General features: G+C 49.6%; 5 non-coding genes across 5 annotated transcripts; 3 read left to right on the forward strand and 2 right to left on the reverse strand.

The window, feature by feature from the left end:
* The first annotated feature begins 1,061 nt into the window (after positions 1 to 1,061).
* Positions 1,062 to 1,180, forward strand: LOC138232962 (5S ribosomal RNA). Its single transcript, XR_011187402.1, has one exon. It is a non-coding gene; the product is annotated as a 5S ribosomal RNA (ribosomal RNA).
* A 636-nt stretch (positions 1,181 to 1,816) lies between these two features.
* On the reverse strand, positions 1,817 to 1,980 carry LOC138232994 (U1 spliceosomal RNA). Its single transcript, XR_011187430.1, has one exon. It is a non-coding gene; the product is annotated as a U1 spliceosomal RNA (small nuclear RNA).
* Positions 1,981 to 3,788: 1,808 nt separating this feature from the next.
* On the forward strand, positions 3,789 to 3,907 carry LOC138232939 (5S ribosomal RNA). The gene has a single exon (XR_011187380.1). It is a non-coding gene; the product is annotated as a 5S ribosomal RNA (ribosomal RNA).
* A 636-nt stretch (positions 3,908 to 4,543) lies between these two features.
* LOC138232845 (U1 spliceosomal RNA) lies at positions 4,544 to 4,713 on the reverse strand. The gene has a single exon (XR_011187290.1). It is a non-coding gene; the product is annotated as a U1 spliceosomal RNA (small nuclear RNA).
* A 5,264-nt stretch (positions 4,714 to 9,977) lies between these two features.
* LOC138232947 (U5 spliceosomal RNA) lies at positions 9,978 to 10,093 on the forward strand. Its single transcript, XR_011187388.1, has one exon. It is a non-coding gene; the product is annotated as a U5 spliceosomal RNA (small nuclear RNA).
* Positions 10,094 to 19,680: the final 9,587 nt, after the last annotated feature.

Below are 19,680 nucleotides of genomic sequence, written 5' to 3' on the forward strand. Positions count from 1 at the left end.
GTCTCGTCTCGGGGGGGCCGGCTTCAGAGACAATACAGCAAACACAGCGGGGCGGGGGAAGAAGACGACACCACACATGCGGGTACATTCAGCTCCGGCGGGAACGAGACATTTGTCGGTCTTTTCAAGTGCCGAGAGCCGAGCAATCCTTCACTTGTATCGTTTCTCCCCGGTGACTAGATCTGGCCCTGCGACTCTCGACTGGGCTCACCCCCGGGGCAGCCCAGCAGGTGTGAGCCTGGCCGGCACCCGGATGGGAGATTCCACCCCGGAAAAGCTCCGGTTGCTGCTGCTCCTGCAAGAGGTGTGACTGGGACCAGTAGGGAGCGCTCACCCTGCGGGCTGTGTGGCTCTCTTACGCCCCAGCCTCCTGATGGCGACACTCTGCTGCACAAACAGAGGTCAAACCGAGGTCCCGACCCTCCTTGGCCATTAGGAAACCCCAGGGCGTCTCTCAAAAAGAGACGCCGGGGGTGTCCCTCTGGTGTTAGTGCTCCCCTTTACACATCAGTCGGGGTCTCCTCCTAATCCCCGTCTCACCTGTAACAATCAATGACGAGGCCCCCCTGTCCGTGAGATTTAGTACTCGCGCAAGAGACCGGGGGCAGAGCGCGAACGCGGTCCCCCGCCCCCCACAAAGTGCGCGCTCCGGGTCCTGCAACACAGCGGAAGGGCAGCGAGAAGGAGCCTCTTGCTCTGACGCCGCAAGGCCACAAGAGGGCGGAGGCGCCGCGCGCCCGGCCGACGTGTTGGACCGCTGCGCTTTACGTGCTGAAATAAACACGCGAAAGCCCCGAAATGTTTCCAGAGTGCTGTGCACTGGAGGTTTTTGTCTGGTGAAGACTTGCCTGGTGCTCCTCCGTGCAGATTGTTTGTCCTCCTCCAGTGCGGGACGAGCCAACACAAGGGAGCGCATTCGCCAACATCCAGGCACGCAATGCGATTTGGAAAGCAGCTCCTTTCCAAAGAGTTGCACACGAACGATCCTTCAGTCCCGCTCGGGGGGCACGGAACCCCCGCCACACACAGCTTCAAGTAGCGAGTCAGTCGCCAGGGCTTTCGCTTACGGTCACACCACCCTGAACACGCCCGATCTCGTCTGATCTTGGAAGCTAAGCAGCGTCGGGCCTGGTTAGTACTTGGATGGGAGACTGCCTGGGAATACCAGGTGCTGTAAGCTTTTGCTCTCCCGGCCAGCAGGGGTCGCCGTTGGTGCCGTAGGCTTTGGGAGGAAAACCTGCAGGATGGAAAGGTGATCTATAGCCTCATCTCTAGAGACGTTTTGTTGCTGTGGCATGTGTGTGACCCATATTCAAAAAAAAAAACCCGTCTGTAAAACGAATATCGAAGCTGCCTCTAAATCTGCAAATGAAGATGAGTCGATAAACCACTCGTTTTTCGTATAACTAGACATATATTCATTTGTTACCGATTTCATTCATTGAGCACGGATACAATAGAGGTACAGCCATTCACTGTTTGACATGTCTGCACTGGTACAGAACCGAGCAATCAGAAAACGGGTGAAACTGTCTTTAGACTCAGCATACAGTACCGAGGCCCCCCATGACCAAATAAAGGCTAACCTCGATAATCAGCCTAAAGAACGCAGACTACAGCAAAACGACTGACTTTGAAAAGGGAATGAACGTCCGGAAGGAGTAGTGGAACTAGCTTGAGATGCTTCTCCGGACCCCTAACTAAAAGCCAGCGAGAACCAGCAGCGGCGTCCACTCCTGTCGAACCGGGATCCTTCCGCAGCCACGCAGCTCGTGGTGTCCTAACCCTCCCGTATCTGATTTTGGACCAAGCACATCAGGGGAGAGCGCGAACGCAGTCCCCCACTTCTAGAAATTATGCAGTCGAGATTCCCACATTTGGGGAATTCGCAGGGGTCAGCACAGCCGGAGTGCAATGGCCGAGCCTCGCCCTGGGTGAACCTGCTTCTTGATCAAGGTATCTCCCCTGCCAGGTAAGTATGAGTTAAACAGGCCCCTGCAAGCGGCCCGCACCCACAGCACAAATCGCGCAGCCTAGGCCACCTCCTCGCCCCGCACGCCACCGCCTCCTGCTGGGCCCACTCTTTCACACACTCACACGCCACACTAACACTCAAAAGTGTGGGCAAAACGAGAAAACGAGCGCGCCGTTTCCTACACATCTGCAGTCGCCGTTGCGCATTCGCAGCATGTCCCGGGATGCAATTCGGCCTCATTTGCATAACTCCAGACCGGCAGATCGCCACGCAAGCTCGCGACGTGCGCCTGCCACACACCGAACAAACCTTTTCAGCAATTTCCAAAAAACGGGCCTGCTCGCCTGCCCACAAGGCTCCGTCTCTTACCTGCTCTCCAGAGCCTGCTGCCTTCTGTGCTTTTCTCTCGGCACCGCTGCAGTGCACACAACCCCTGCAGCGGGAGGGGGGGAGAAAGTTCCCGCGCTCCGCCGCAGGGAAGGCTCGCTCCGTGCGCACACGTCCTTTCGATGCCAGTCCAACAAGTGCTCCGCATTAGCTGCGTCGGGGCTCCGGCGTGTCGCACCTCACCTCACCTCGCACTGCCCCCTCCTTGAATGTCTGCCGCTGGGCATGCCCCGCTCTCCTCCGCCTTATCTTATCGCGTGTGAGCACCGACAATGGCCACAATGCCGGGGAATGGCACCTGTAAAGTGTTAATTGGGGCACAGGAACAGCCCGTCTCGTCTCGGGGGGGCCGGCTTCAGAGACAATACAGCAAACACAGCGGGGCGGGGGAAGAAGACGACACCACACATGCGGGTACATTCAGCTCCGGCGGGAACGAGACATTTGTCGGTCTTTTCAAGTGCCGAGAGCCGAGCAATCCTTCACTTGTATCGTTTCTCCCCGGTGACTAGATCTGGCCCTGCGACTCTCGACTGGGCTCATCCCCGGGGCAGCCCAGCAGGTGTGAGCCTGGCCGGCACCCGGATGGGAGATTCCACCCCGGAAAAGCTCCGGTTGCTGCTGCTCCTGCAAGAGGTGTGACTGGGACCAGTAGGGAGCGCTCACCCTGCGGGCTGTGTGGCTCTCTTACGCCCCAGCCTCCTGATGGCGACACTCTGCTGCACAAACAGGCGCCGTCCTTCGGGGGAGGCGTCAAACCGAGGTCCCGACCCTCCTTGGCCATTAGGAAACCCCAGGGCGTCTCTCAAAAAGAGACGCCGTGGGTGTCCCTCTGGTGTTAGTGCTCCCCTTTACCCATCAGTCGGGGTCTCCTCCTAATCCCCGTCTCACCTGTAACAATCAATGACGAGGCCCCCCTGTCCGTGAGATTTAGTACTCGCGCAAGAGACCGGGGGCAGAGCGCGAACGCGGTCCCCCGCCCCCAACAAAGTTGGCGCTCCGGGTTCCCTCTCGGGGCCCTGCAACACAGCGGAAGGGCAGCGAGAAGGAGCCTCTTGCTCTGACGCCGCAAGGCCACAAGAGGGCGGAGGCGCCGCGCGCCCGGCCGACGTGTTGGACCGGTGCGCTTTACGTGCTGAAATAAACACGCGAAAGCCCCGAAATGTTTCCAGAGTGCTGTGCACTGGAGGTTTTTGTCTGGTGAAGACTTGCCTGGTGCTCCTCCGTGCAGATTGTTTGTCCTCCTCCAGTGCGGGACGAGCCAACACAAGGGAGCGCATTCGCCAACATCCAGGCACGCAATGCGATTTGGAAAGCAGCTCCTTTCCAAAGAGTTGCACACGAACTATCCTTCAGTCCCGCTCGGGGGGGCACGGAACCCCCGCCACACACAGCTTCAAGTAGCGAGTCAGGCGCTAGGGCTTTCGCTTACGGCCACACCACCCTGAACACGCCCGATCTCGTCTGATCTCGGAAGCTAAGCAGCGTCGGGCCTGGTTAGTACTTGGATGGGAGACTGCCTGGGAATACCAGGTGCTGTAAGCTTTTGCTCTCCCGGCCAGCAGGGGTCGCCGTTGGTGCCGTAGGCTTTGGGAGGAAAACCTGCAGGATGGAAAGGTGATCTATAGCCTCATCTCTAGAGATGTTTTGTTGCTGTGGCATGTGTGTGACCCATATTCCAAAAAAAAAACCCGTCTGTAAAACGAATATCGAAGCTGCCTCTAAATCTGCAAATGAAGATGAGTCGATAAACCACTCGTTTTTCGTATAACTAGACATATATTCATTTGTTACCGATTTCATTCATTGAGCACGGATACAATAGAGGTACAGCCATTCACTGTTTGACATGTCTGCACTGGTACAGAACCGAGCAATCAGAAAACGGGTGAAACTGTCTTTAGACTCAGCATACAGTACCGAGGCCCCCCATGACCAAATAAAGGCTAACCTCGATAATCAGCCTAAAGAACGCAGACTACAGCAAAACGACTGACTTTGAAAAGGGAATGAACGTCCGGAAGGAGTAGTGGAACTAGCTTGAGATGCTTCTCCGGACCCCTAACTAAAAGCCAGCGAGAACCAGCAGCGGCGTCCACTCCTGTCGAACCGGGATCCTTCCGCAGCCACGCAGCTCGTGGTGTCCTAACCCTCCCGTATCTGATTTTGGACCAAGCACATCAGGGGAGAGCGCGAACGCAGTCCCCCACTACCAGAAATTATGCAGTCGAGATTCCCTCATTTGGGGAATTCGCAGGGGTCAGCACAGCCGGAGTGCAATGGCCGAGCCTCGCCCTGGGTGAACTGATTTCGATTTTTAAGAACTTTATTTTCTTTTCACAAAAAAATACAGGACATCACAAATCAGAAAGCTTTACATTCATATACATACTTAAAACAGTATATATGATCACATCTCATTACATTTTGACATGGTAACAGTTACATAGCAACAATTTTCTTTTTTTCTGGTGCAAATCACATTCTTTACTTAAACTTGATAATGTTTTTCACAGTTTCTTGAGATATTGACCTATGCTCTCTATTTCCCACAGATTTTCTGCTTCCTCCCTCCCTTCTCTCCACAGATCTCTGAGGTAATAGTTCTCTCGGGTGATGAACAGGGCCAGGCTACCTGCTGCCTTGACTGGGATCTCGATGCCTTTGAACAGCCCCATGTTCCTCACTCTCCACAGGGCAACTTTCCCACTGTTCACCACGGCCCAGATCCTGTCAAACACGTCAGGAGGAAGTTTGACAGGAGAGATGCCGTATATGACGAAAGCAGCGGTCAGGGTAAATTGGGGCGAGAGAGCCAGCAACCAATCTTCAAACTGTGCCCAGAAGGCCTTAGCAAAAAAGCAGGACCACAGGAGATGGGATACAGTCTCCTCCTCGCCGCAGCCCACCCTAACGCAGCGAGGGCTGGGGGTGAGGCCCCTACGGTACAAGAAAGTTCGTACCGGTAAGCACTGGTGGACGACACTCCAGGCTAAATCTCTGTGAATGTTGCACAGAAACTTAGAGGATGTGTGTTTCCACACCTTCCTTGTTTGGGCTGATGTTAAAATGCCCACATGGGTCTGCCTATTGTTCTGGGGTGCAATGAAATCTTCCAGTTTTTGGACGCTGACATCTCGGAGGGGAATATGGCCAATTGGGTGAGATCTTAGAAAACTTTTAACTGTCCCATAAATTGCAGGGCATGTGTCAGAGAGTGGGACGTCCAGCTTGGGTCTGACACCCCACACTCTGAACACCTCCCTACCTACCCAGAGCCTGGAAAAATAAGTCCAGGTACGCGCTGCAGGTGCTGTTGCAAAGCCTCTCAGCACAGAGGCCAGGAAAATGCACAGCAGCTTCGTAGCAATATCTGGGACAGACTTCCCCCCTGAGGGTAGCGGCCTGTACATTATTTCCCTTCTGAGTCTTTCCTGCTTCCCACCCCATAGAAATTGAAACATCAATCTCCTCATCACCGCCGCAACACGGTGTGGGATTGGGAAGGTAGAAGCCAGAAAATTCAAGACAGGCAAGAGCTCGGTTTTGATGACCAGCACCTTCCCTGTCATGGTGAGGTCTCGGTCCTTCCATTGCATCAGTTTTTTGTTTAAGATTGGCAATTTGTTCTGCCAATTTACTGTTCCCATCTCTTCTCCAAAATACACCCCCAGGACCTTAATTCTCTTCTCTTGCAGCCTGAGATCATGTCCTTCTTTTGGCTCCCTCCAGTTCTGATAAAAAATCTCACTCTTAGATTTGTTAATTTTTGCGGAGGAAGCCAAAGAGAAACGATCACAGCACTGCAGAGCTCTGCTAATTGAGGCATTGTCAGAGAGGAGCAGGGTGACGTCATCCATGTATAGAGATGTCTTTACCTCTCCTCCCCCACTTCCAGGCACTGGTATCCCATTAATGGCCTGATCCTGGCGCAAGGCACAGGCTAAGGGCTCCATAGCCAAAACGCATAACAAGGGGGATAATGGGCAGCCCTGCCTCACCCCTGAACAGACTTCAAAGGGGCGTGATCTATTGCCATTAACCATGACTCTGCTGTTGCTACCTGTGTACAGCAGGTTAATCCACTTTCTCATGATGGGGCCAAACTTCATGTGCTCAAGTCCCGATGTTAAGTACTGCCGGTTTAGGCGGTCAAAGGCCTTTTCTAGGTCTACACCTAAAATGCAAAGAGGGAGGGAGCGATCCTCAGAGTACAGACAGACATCCCTCAACAAGGCCAGGTTGTCGCTCATCAGGCGTCCTGCTATCCCACAAGTCTGTTCTTTCCCTACCAGTGAGGCCACTACATTTTGTAGGTGCAGGAAAAGGGCTTTGGACAGGATCTTAGTGTCCACGCCTAACAGGCTGAGGGGTCTCCAGTTCTTTATGTCATTTTTTGCTCCTTTCTTAAACAAGAGAGAAATAGTGCCTTCTCTTAAGGAGTCAGGCAGCAATTCTGTCTTATATCTTTCCTCGAATAGGACCAGTAGCGGATCCTGAAGCAGATCCCAAAAGGTGCAATAAAATTCTTTAGGGAGCCCGTCAGCACTTGGAGTTTTCCCCTTCTGTAAGCTCTCCATAGCCTGTCTCAGCTCTTCTACTGTGAAATCCCTCTCAAGTACTTCCCTATCTTCTTCACTCAAAACGTTTTCTAGCTTTGAGGTAAAAAAATGAATTTCTTCATCCTTTACCTCTGTAGAGCTGTACAGTCTTGAGTAGAAGGCCTTGGTGCAGGAGAGGATAGCACTCGGCTCTGTTCTCTCTCGTCCCTCCTCATCAACTACACTTTCCATGACAGACTTGGAGCCTACCACTTTCCTGAAAAAGAAGCGAGTACACTTCTCATTTTCTTCCAAGAACTGCACTCTGCCTCTTAACAGCACTCCTCGACTACTTTCTTCGGCTATGCTCCGGATGTCCTTTTTTAAAAGGGTGATATCCTCGAGCACATCGAAGCCACTGTGCAGCATCGTGTAGAGACGCTGCAGCTGCCTCTGTTTCCTGGCTAGCACTCCTCTCCGTCTGGCAGCAGCCTTCCTTCCCTCAGCCATGAAAAAGGCCTTTGTCCTCATCTTCACCTCCTCCCACCACTCTCCTACTGACCCGTACAGACACTGCAAGGACAGCCACTGTGATAGTTTCTCCTTGTAGCGGGATACTACCCCCTCGTTCTCTAGCAGCTTTGTGTTGAGTTTCCAGAGGCCTGGGCCAAAGACAGTCCCGCCCTGGAGTTCCACTCTACACCCTAAAGCCTGATGATCTGAGAAGAAGACAGGCTGAAGAGTGACCCCAACAACTTTCACTCTCTCTGAGACAAAGCAATAGTCAATTCTGGAGCTGCTATTCCTCCCTGACCATGCATATCCTGCTGTTGTGGGATATATACATCTATATGTGTCTGAGAGTTTAAAGTCTTGAACTAAGTTTTGCAGGGCCAGTGAGCTGGAATCCAATTTTATCGGAGAGCTAGACTGCCTGTCTGTGTGCTCTAAGATACAATTAAAATCCCCTCCCACTATCACGTCTGTGCTACTTAACAATAGGGGAGAGAGTGCCTTGAGTAGCTCCACCCTTCCTCCCACGTCAGTAGGACCATACACATTGATTAGCCGCAGGTTAACGGTCCCCCATTCCACATCCACACACAGCAACCTGCCATCTATGACCCTCTGAATACTTTTCAATTTGAAAGCCCATCCTTTGAAAAGAATGGCCACGCCAGAGGCTCTGTTGTTATTGTCCCCTGACCAAACAGAAGGCCCTTTATCCCACCTATCTTCAAAGCTTTTATACCTCTCTTGATAGGCTAAAGCACACTCCTGCAACATCAACACATCTCCCTCTCTCTGCTGGAGGTAATCAAAGACAGACTGGCATTTAACTCTGTCATTGATACCTCTGGTGTTAAGAGAAATTATGTTTAGAGCCATATTACATAAGAAAGTGGAACCAGTCTTTACAAAACACATTTCTCTTCGGTCTCACCTGTTACCTTCTTCTTTTTCTTTTTCTTCTTACCAATTTCCTGCCAGCCATCCTCTGAATGAGCCTTCATCAGGGTGGCAGCAGTAAAAGCATTCACGGAGTCCATTTCAAGGAAGGGGGTAGAGGGAGGGGTGGAGGGGTTCCAGCTGTCCCCATCGCCATGCTCTCCTTCCTCCTCGCTCGGGGAGAAAACAGAGTCATTTTTCCTTTTCCTCAAGTCCAGCTCCTGGGAGCACTGAGGGGAAAGGGGTGCAGCCGATGCACCAGTCTCCTCTTCCCCCTCACCCACCAGCTGTTGCAGATCCTCCGTGATGGACTGGATGGAGGAGAGGAGGGCATCTGTAGCACTTGCAGAGTCTGAGAAAAGCAGCTCCGCTGAATCCTGGGTATCGTCGCTGGACCCGCTCCACCGGGGGGCCCCACACTGGCCCTCGTTCTGAGGAGCAGGAGTGGGGGAGGGGTCCTCGCTGTTCTCGGGGGTTTTCAAACCCTCGTGCTTGTCTGGTGCAGTCTGCGGTTGTGGGGGGGTAGTGGATTTCTCTTCCACCGGCCCCGGAGCCACAGCAGGACTGATCCTGGCTGGAGGCTGAGACTCTTTGTCCAACAAGGGTTCTTTGTTTGACTTGTTGTTTGCTTTGGCTTTTCGGGCCGGTTTGGCTGAAACAAGCACTGCCTCATCCTTTCTCATTTTGAGTTTATTGGCGTAGGCGTGAGGGCAGTTCTTAAAAACGTGTCCTTCCGAGCCACATAAATTGCACTTTGGCAGCATTGAACAGTCAGAGGCTAAATGTCCCTGTTTGCCACAGGTCTTGCAGCATTTCACAGTGCAGGACGATGCCAGGTGTCCCACAGCACCACAGCACCGACACACCTTTGGTTGTCCCACATAAAAAACATAGCCATTGCAGGCGCCCAGCCGGATTGTAGAGGGCAGGTGCCTTAAGCCTCCATTTACATTGTCCGGTAGCAAGCGAACCTCGAATTTCCTTGCTCCTGTTTTTATACCGTCAACATCTCTAACCTCAGTTCCATGGTGGACGGTGCAGTACTGCTTAAGCCAGGTGTGAATGTCCTCCGTCTTTGCCAGTTCCGAGAACATAACAACATGCACCGTTTTCCTCTCTCTCTGTGTCAGAGGCTGCAAGCTGATCTTCTCAAGGGCAGGAACTTTCCCTCTTTTTGCCTCAAACACATCCACGCATTGTTCAAACAGAGAATAGGTAGCAAAAACAACCTCAAATGCTTTCTGACCTGGGAGAGCGAAGATGAAATCCAAGTGCCGAGGTTCAAAGCCAAGTTCCTTCTGTAACACTTTTCTGCTGAACTGCATACGATCCATGAAGAGGTCATCCAAAAGCTCAAAACGTACAGCATTCTTGCGGGATCCAAAGGTTGCCATCTCAAACTGCAAAACAAACACTGCTTCCACAAAACAAGAAAACAATCCAACTACTCCAACTACAGGCTGATCAAGGTATCTCCCCTGCCAGGTGAGCTGAGAGCCGCAGGCGATGAGCCCGGAGCTGAACGGGCCCCACTGGCTCGTTTGTAAGGCCAGGTGCATTGCCAACCACGACTGGCAGGGCAGAGGACTTGAAGGCGGCCTGGGCTCCTGCAGCTGTCCAGCCACGCACTCTGGTTTCTCTTCATCTCGTACAAATCTTTTGCCTTTTACTAAAGATTTCATGGAGAGGAGCATGAATGAGTTCCATACAATTTTTGTGCTTCCCTGCCTTCGGGTGGGGCGCAGCTGGGCTGGTCAAAGAGAGAAAACAAAACCGCTCACAATCGCTCTTACAATGCAGTAAGTAGCACAGGCTACTTAGGGAGTAGGCTGATGTGTTTAAAAACAACCAGCACCAGGCAGGAGTCAAACCTCCAAACTCCTAATCCATAGTCAGACACATTATCCATTGCACCACTGGCCCTGGTGTGACACTGCAGGACTGTAACCCAGTGAGCTTAGCACTGCAACTAGTAAAATATTACCCCTGGTCCATTCTTTTCCAAAAGTGAGAAACACCTGTTTTCTACATTTTGTCTGTTTTAAAACCATATCTCTTTAAACCAAACCAAGAGTTTGTCTTTTGCACTGATATTCTGATTCATTTCGATTTCAAAGAAAAAAAAAACATTACCTTCCAAAGCATCATAAAATTGTCCCCTCCTCCAGACTCTACTTCTCTCTTGTAGTAGTACAGCAGACCTTTCCAGGTGAGCAGATCACAGAGTCCGAAATGAGCTTCCTCCATCAAGCAAAGTACCTGAACATGACTCTTTCATCATAAAAGCGCCCCTGTAATAAAGAAATTAAATCCGAAATCAAGAGGGCAGTTGCCTACTGAAGTTCAAGAAGTCATAAATTTTAACCTAGCAACACATTAAAGGCTGCACCTATACAAGTACGATTCTAGAAATGCTCACCAGATTACGTTTTAAGAAAGAACTGCGCCTCAGGTTCCGCCGAGATCTTAACTCAGATGGCAGGATTCAGAGTCTGGAGTGTGGAATGATGGCGCACGGAGGGTCCACATACTGTGGATCCCTCAGTGATCTTCCGCGTGTTCAAACCGCCAGCGTGTGACTCCCCTGTCCCCGTGACCTCATTGCTCTGCTCTCGCCTCTGTGCAGCTGAGCCCGACTCATGGTAAAGTGGAAAGTCAGAGACTGAGCAAGGTGTTTAAAGACAGATTTTGTCATGGTGACATCATGGTAGAAAGAAACGAGCTTGTTACGTCTCAACAGAAACGCTCTTTAGCTCTTTCAGCGTTATGCAAAGAACAGCGACTGTCGAGATCACTTTTGAGTCAGCGCGAAACGCCGTGTGCTGTCAGTTTGATTTCATATTGCTCGTAGCGGCGCCCGGCTTTTGTCTGTCAAACGTTAGGTTGCGCTTCTTCATGCTGCATCGTCGGCATGAGTGGAGCTTTTTAAACGTCTGTACTTACTGCGCCCCATAAGAAATCGTTTGTCCCCGTTCAAAAGAGATTGTGCGATGTCCTGCAGCGTTCGCAAAGCAAACCTTTGACAGTTTGATAAGAGCGTAAATAAAAAGGCGATTCCTGCGTCTACCACTAATGTAAGAGCTATTTCAAGTGCGGCGTGGTGCGGCTTTTCAAGTGCTTGTGGGCATTTCTCTGTTGTTGATTCTTTTTTTGTGTGTAACAAAGTGGCATTTTCATGTCCGGACGGGTAGACTTTATCATTCCGATATGAAGCCACCTTTAAGTCCTCTGAGGCGTGTCTGTCTGCAAGGCTTGTATTTTGGAAATGTTTTTTTGAAACGGAGAATGACTTTGAAATAGGCTTCCGCCGGCGCCCCGCGATCCAGGTAAGATTGTAGCAAGAACGCAGCGGCGGTGGGGCTTTCTGTAGTCGTGGCCGAGTGGTTAAGGCGATGAACTAGAAATCCATTGGGTTCTTCCCGCGTAGCTCCGAATCCTGCCAACTACGTTGTCCACCTCCTGTCGTTGTGTTCCGGCGCAAGCAAAGAAGCGCGCCTCTTTGCTGGTGGTTTTAAAACACCAAATCGCTTGTACCCACTGCCTTGGAAATAAATTCTTCAGCGTCCGCGAATGGCATTTTGCAGCTGGAAGCATGTCGACGCTTTTTGCACAGAGCACCAAAAAAGCGTCTTTTTTGAAAGCCCAGGCACCGAGCATTGGTGGTTTAGTGGTAGAATTCTCGCCTGCCACGCGGGAGGCTCGGGTTCGATTCCCGGCCACTGCAGTGGCTTTTGCAGCGAGCGGCTCCATCACTTGCATCCCCTTGCAACTCGCAACTGAAAACCCACTGAAGCTAAGCAGGTGTGAGCCAGGTCAGTACCCGGATGAGGGTGAGCTACAGGGAAAAACAAAGCTTCCAGCTGGAAGCGGTGTTAATGGTGCCGGCGGGGGGGCGCTCATCCTGAGGTCTGTGCGGGTCCCAATTCCCCAGCATAGTGACGGAGACGCTGTGTTGTAAAAGGGCGCTGTCTTTTGGATGAGATGTAAAACCGAGGTCACAGCGCTCTGTGGTCATTAAAAATTAAAAATGACCACCAAAACCTTTGACAAAAGCTCTTGGTAATTGATGGTCTTCAATAATGCTTCTCCTTTAGGTACATTTTAAATCAGCTGAAAAATGCTGTGAAATGGGGGGGCACTTCAGGCCAGTGTAGGATTTGGGTTACAAGAACCATGAAACTGCGTGAGAAAGCCCTGTTGTAACAGAAGGAATAAGGTTCTTGATCCCGAGATGAAGTAAAACAGATGAGTTTATTGCATGCAAAGAACAATAAAGCCAAAGTCTTGTTTCCCGCAAGAAACAACAAAACCAAAGTATTGTTCGATGTGCCGGTACAAACTTTTAGGTTATATAGTCCTTGCTTGCTGCTTCAGACGTCATTCGATGTTATTGTAAGGGGGGGGGGGTCATGGTATTTGGCCAGTTAAGAGGCCCTTGCTAAATGGTCAGTTTAAGATTATGCCCCCAGAGGGTTCCTTGCTCGCATCCGGAATCCTTATCAGTTAACCCCCTTTCCTGCCATAAACCCCTGTTGCTTAGAAGTCTAATTTTCAGGCAGAACTGACTTAAGTTATTAACCCTTTTAACATCTTGTCTCTTACTTCATTCCCCCCTTATAAAATATGGCATACATCAGGACTGTCTATTTTTACAAATACAATGTCAGGGCAGATCTTTCCTTTTTAGATGTACAGGCATGCATTACCATGACATTGTGCGTTCCACTGTTACAACAAGGTGTTATTGATGTTTTTGTACAAGTGATAGTTACAATTTTACACATAAAACAATCCTAATCCTACAAATACATAAAGTCCTACCCCAGGACCCAAACGCAGACCTCAGCCATGTGGAGATCTATCGTCAGGATCTTGGAACAGCAATATTGACCCAACTCCGATTATAATTTTTTGGCTGAATAGATATGCCAACACCTGGAATGTATTGATACCATATCCCCAGTAATGCTCCTCAGGCCTAACAAGCACACTGTTGGTCTTAGGAAGCATCAGACACAGAAACGGTAACAACATCCTTCTTTCTGTTCACTCAGTCTCTGGTGCCGTGGGTCGGTGAAAGTGCGATGCGCGGATCCAGCGATCTCATCCTGTCACTCAGATGGCACAATCAGTAGTTAGTGGCACTTGATATGGTCCCTCCCAGCAGGATTGCAACGTCTGGCAGGGTATCTCTTCTTCACCTACACCCACTCGCCAGGTATCCGGTCGTGTCTCCCCTCTGCTGGAGGTCCCCAAGCGTCCGGCACCTGTTCACAAGCCCTGTGCACCGCTTCAGTTAACAAACCTACACTACTTTAATAGAGAGTTAGTTAATTCATCAGTGCGTTAGCCAAACTTGGCCTCCAGGGAGTTTCTTTGGCTGCCCGTGATGATCTCAAATGGGCTCAGTCTCACAGTTCCATTTGCTCCAGCCCGCAAACCGCACAGGACTGCAGGTAGAGCATCTACCCACGGTGTCCCTTCAGTTGATATTTCCTTAGTTGGTCTTTCAGACTGTGGGTGATTGGGGCAATGTGACTTCCAACTTACCCCTAGTGAGGCAATTACAGCCTGGCACACCTTCCCAGTGTAGTCTGCCCCTAGATCAGTATCCAAGGGGCAGGGCAGTCCGTACCACGGGATCATCTTTATCATACACTTGGGTATGTGCCAGCCCACATCACATCATCATACAACCCCACATTCTTTACACATTTGTTCTAACCACTATTAAACATCTATTAAAGGCCTCAACCTGAATTCTCCCCTTTCCCCAATAGAGGTTTCACAGGGGTCTCAGACTCCCGCCCTCCCAGTGCCGCTCGTCTGGCATCTGCATCTGCATGGTTGTTACCTTGAGTTACTGGAATTCTTTATTTATTGTGTTATTGACACCTTACTCAAGCTGCTTCCGTCGGCAGCTGTAAAACTACAAATCAGTTCAGAGACAAGCCCAGTATTCTTAACTGGAGTCCCTGCCGTTGTGAGAGAATCTTATTTCTCCATAGCCATCCAGAATTGTGGCCTACATGCAACAAATACATACATTATATACATATACAGTAACCTTTTAACATCTTTCTTTTTACAATCTTCCATCAGTGCTCTTAACTGGCTTGCTGTGCTGAGGCAGTGGAGGGGCATTTTCCGATTGTTAGCACCTCGAATTCTGTTGTAACGGCTCAGCCTGTTCTCTGTTCTCCCTCATGCATCAGAGAGGACCCATCAGTAAACAGTATTACATTTTCTTCAATTTTCACCGTCCCCCACCCTTTGGCTACAGTATCGAATGGTATAATAGTGCCTACCTCCATGCTCCTGCGTCAGCACAGCTGCCCAGAACCCTTTGTCCACACTTACATACAAAGAATGGTTGATCCATCTGAGGAAACCCCAGTCTCAGCACCTGTAAGAGAGCTTGTTTCAAATTATTACAGGCGGCTTTTGCTGCTGGTACCAAGGCAATCTTGTCCTTGTTCTGCACTCCCCCCTTAAGCAGATCTGTTAAAAGTTGTGCTCACCCCGTAAAAATATTGCACCCTGGCCCTGTTAAAATCACACAATGCTCGACACAAAAGGGCCTTATCATAACTGCTTAATATTAGACACTCTAAAGCTGAAGCAACTCAGACTTGTGGGTTTCCTCGTCAGGGGAAGCATTCAGAATACCATCAACATACTGAGTGATCACAGTCAGTTGAAGCCACGTGATACCCTGTTCTGGATAGTCATTCTTTGTAATGCATAATATTCCAACCCAATAGATCTGGGATAAAACCACCCATTAAAATCTGGTACTCGGCAAGTAAAACTTGGTGCCCCAATACTCCTGTGGCCTCCTGCCGTCTCCCTATATACATTACTCTATAGCACACTGTTGAACAGAGGAGTGAAACAAGCATGACAGTAGTGCTCCAGTATCCCCTAACAGAGAAACCAACACTCCATTAACAGTACATTTTAATCCACTGGACTGGGACAGACTTAGGTAGGCTACAAGGGATTTACAGGATCTAATCGTTAGGTAAACAGATCTTCTCACAAGAAGTTATTCTCCCCAGTCTCGATTCTAAACCTACAGCGTTTCAGCATGTCTGAGACATTCGAATAAACCCAAATTGTTTCCACTATTGCAACTAATTTTATAAAAATACAAACACTGTTTATCTAACTACTTTTACGTCCACCTGTACTGTACTTATACGTTTCAGACGCTCTTATATTTTCCAATCTCCTTAAGTTGATTTTCATCAAGTCTCTTTAGTTACGTCTCTAGCCAGTCCCACTGGCTAAACACACTCACACCGTCATTTAGTATACAAAAACTCACAGTTACACACATACATGCCGGCACACAAATTCATAAAACACACATACACATCGAGAATATATTTTTCTCTTCGTACTACAATGTGCTGTATTCTTGTTTTACTTCTACATGAATCCTTTTAATTCCTGAAGCGCACTCCAGGTTCGCTGCATTCCTAATTTTGGGTGCGGTACTTTAGCCCACCGGTCAATATCTTCCGGTTTTGGATTTGATCGTATGGGGGAATCAGGGAAGGGAGGTGCGAGTACGGACCCCCTCGATGGGGTGCGAGACACTTAGAGTGACGCTGTCATCAACAGCGCCAGCCCCCGCTACATCAGGCCCTCTCCCACTTAGGGTGAGAGTACAGGTCTGCAGGCACCCTCTGTTTAAGAAGGGAGTTCCTGTTCTGTCTCTATCACACTCGTACCAGGTGTCATCCCACCCAGACCCCCCGTCTCCATATGGTCACTGTGGGAATTGATCCCAATTATTTTCATTTCCTGCCTGTCTGTTCCCCTATGGGAGAGCAGGATATAACACATTAACTAGTGCAGTGCGACCAGGAACTAATTCTTCTTTTAGTTTCTGATTCTCCTGCACTGCCTCTTTTTGCTTTTGTTTATACTCTTTCGTAGCGAGTAAAGTATCTTTTCTTCCGGGTTTTTGTTTTCCCCGTAAACACACTTAAGAAGTCACATCCCAATTTCTTTTTTTTCTCATGTATCTGCCACCACTGGTGCCGGCCGTGCACCAGGGTGGGAGCTACATGCTTGTGCTTTTGCCAATCAATACGCATATGCTTATTTTACAGGCGTCTTCGCCCCAGACTCCCTCGGACAAACTCAGCTTTTCCCATATTTTTCTCCTTCTTTTCCTTCAACTTACACTTTTCCGATATATAAACGGACCCTTCCACCACTTTCTCAAACCATCAGTTAGTACACATGTTCGGTCTCTTTTACTTTTGTCATGTGTGAGGTAACAGCTCATACAGTAAGGGGATGCTTTCACTTGAAAAACCTGTGCATTCCTGCACTCATTCAGCCAAGGGCGTCTGTTACCTCCAGATCTAAATGCCTCTCAGAGACTTTAGAGAGGACTTACACCACACTGTTCACAGGTAAGGAACGAGACCTCGAAAACCCCCTTTCTTGATCAGTAATTCACTATGCCCAGAATGCCAGCATCGCTGCTTTTGCTCCACGGTGGACTTACACACTGAGCTCAATCAGGGCGATTCTCGGGTCTCAACGTCCTTTAAATCCTGCTACTTAATGCTTTGCTCTTTTATTATGAGGTGTGTTTATGTTAGTGTCGTGCGTGTGTATATGTATTTCACAAACAAGGAAAACACCAAAAACATACATACATATATATATCTCCTACTTCTGTTTCCTTTAAGACAAAAATCCACGCCACGCCAATCCGTGCACGATCAAGGCGTAGCTAATCTCAGGACCCCGGGTGCAATTAAGGCCCACACCAATCCTGGATTATATATATCTCACTTTTGGAAAAAGAATGGACCGGGGGTAATGTTTCACTAGTTGCAGTGCTAAGCTCACTGGGTTACAGTCCTACAGTGTCACACAGGGCCAGTGGCGCAATGGATAACTTCATTTCCATGGCAGTAGGGCCAAGCAATTTAGCATTTTTATAGTACCAGAAAACAAGAATCAGCACTATGCCTTTGCCATGGAAGCACATAGTCAGCAGGATTCGAACCTGCGCAGGGAGTCCCCAACCGATTTCGAGCCCATCGCCTTAACCACTCAACCACGATTACAGCAAGCTTGCTACCGCCGCATTCCTCCTATAATCTAACACGGAGTGCGAGGTGGCTGCGGAAACTTTTTCAAAGTCGCTCTCCGTTAAAAAAAAACACCTTTCACAAAATAATTGCCGGCAGACAGACACACCTCAGGGGGTTTAAGGCTGGCTTCACGTTCAAATGATAAAGTCTACTCGGCCGGATGTCAAAATGCAACTTTGGCAGACAGAAAAAACATCAACAAACCACAAATGTGGACAAGGATTTTACAAGCTGCACCACACTGCACTTTCAAAAGCATTTACATTCGTGTTAGACGCAGGAATTGCCTTTGATTTGCGCGCTTCCGAACGCCATGGAAAACGAAACAAAACTAAAGCCCTCAGCTCCTGCACTTGATTATAATGCCATTGCGTGTCGGAGCAGGAATTTACGTCATCCTACCACTGCAACACGGGGAATAGAGGGAAATGAGCACACGCTACGAATCGTCTCAATCACTCCCTAGAGTCGTAAGGCTCATTGAAGGGTGCACCCCCATCATAATGCGCCCTGCCCTACAAATAAAACAGGTCTACGGGTCTGAAACCTGCTCCACGGAAAACAGTTCTGTTGCGCTTTTGATCAAAGGAAGATTCTCTGTTCTTACTTTTTGATGACATAACACCCAAAGGGGCTTCTTTGGAGCTGGATTCCAACCAGCATCCTAAAGTTTCTTGGCGGTATCCTTTACAGTCCTCTGTTCGGTCGACAAGGAACAGAAGGGGGCAGCTTTCCTCACACATACAGTGGAATGTACTGTAGTGTTCCCCTTCATTGAATTCGCAGTTCTGCATCAGACCTCTAACTCGTTTCCTTAGCTTGGATTTAAGCCACGAAGCAGGCTTCTACTGTATAAACGTCTAGAGGAATCACAAACTATTTGAGAGGCCATCATCCCAGGGGGAACTGACAAAGTCTATCCCTAAACACCTAGCGCAGTCTCTCGAGAGACTGTCAAAACTCGCTTTCTCCGTTTGCGTTGCAAGTAAGTGAAAACGCAATCTCAACCCAGAGCCACTTGACAGCAGCGGCACGTAAATACTGTTACTGTCACTGCTCGATACTGACGTTAGCCTACTATACCATGTTCAGCCACCGCTAGAAAATGTCCGGCTCTAGAACCGGAGCAAACAACAGGAGGGCCAACGCCAAACGGGCACACGTGTCAGAGATGGAGCGTGACAAGGATGGGATTTGAACCCATGCGTGCAGAACACAACAGATTAGCAATCCATCGCCTTAACCACTCGGCCACCTCGTCGAGGGAACTGGGCTGTCCGGCACGCTCCAGATGATCTTTTTCTTTTTTTTCCCTCGTACTCGAGGGTCATTTTCCTGTTCCACATGCGATTTCAACATTTTCCTTGGGAGATGTCAAGCCAGCAAGCCACTGCTGTGGTTCAGTGGCCAGTGTGGAGTTCAGTGGCCCTGTTGTACACAGAAAGCACATTGAGCTCCTTGGACATGAAAAGTTCCAGATAAAAGCCATTTGTCACCCTTTCTCTTGGTGTCGATGTTGCTATTGTATGTAAAGGTGGCAACTTGCTCAGCGAGCAGGCGGAGCACACACCGAATGCAGATGTGTCTGAGTGGTCTGTCCAGGTGGCTGCAAAAGGACAGCACTCCCGGGGTGCCTGTCACGGACGTCCAAAGGGACTAACCGTGGGGAGCAGGAGAGCGGAAAAAGACCCATATGCGTAGCGGCGAGACGGGAAAAAGGCCCGGGCTCATTAGTGCAAAGAGTTCAGGAATGCCGTATAGAAACCTATGCCCTCAGGGAGCGGACGTGGGGCACCCTGGTGCTAGGCGGGTCTCAGGACATCCAAACGTCAATGCTGAGCCAGGACAGAGTGCAAGACCCGGAAATATATAGCCCAAGGGAAAGAGAGGGACCGGAAGGACAGCAGACCGGAAACTAGGGACAGGACAGAGAAGGAGCGCCCTCTGGCTGTAAAGCGTTTTGAGAAGCCACCTTTAAAGGTGATATATACTGTAAAAGCGCTGATTCTTGTGGAATGTGTTCCGCCGGGGATTCAATTTTTTTTTTATTGCGCATCTAACGAAATCTCAGTATAACTTTGTTCATGAACAAACAGTGGCATGTTACATTATTATTAGTTTTTTTGTTAACAAGGCTCGCCAGCTAATGTGAATCGAAACCTGTCTTTCTAGCTTTTAAAGTCGTGCGATGTGTAAGCCACAA

Source organism: Lepisosteus oculatus, unplaced genomic scaffold (genome assembly GCF_040954835.1).
Source record: "Lepisosteus oculatus isolate fLepOcu1 unplaced genomic scaffold, fLepOcu1.hap2 HAP2_SCAFFOLD_64, whole genome shotgun sequence".
In the NCBI taxonomy this organism is placed as follows: Eukaryota; Metazoa; Chordata; class Actinopteri; order Semionotiformes; family Lepisosteidae; genus Lepisosteus; species Lepisosteus oculatus.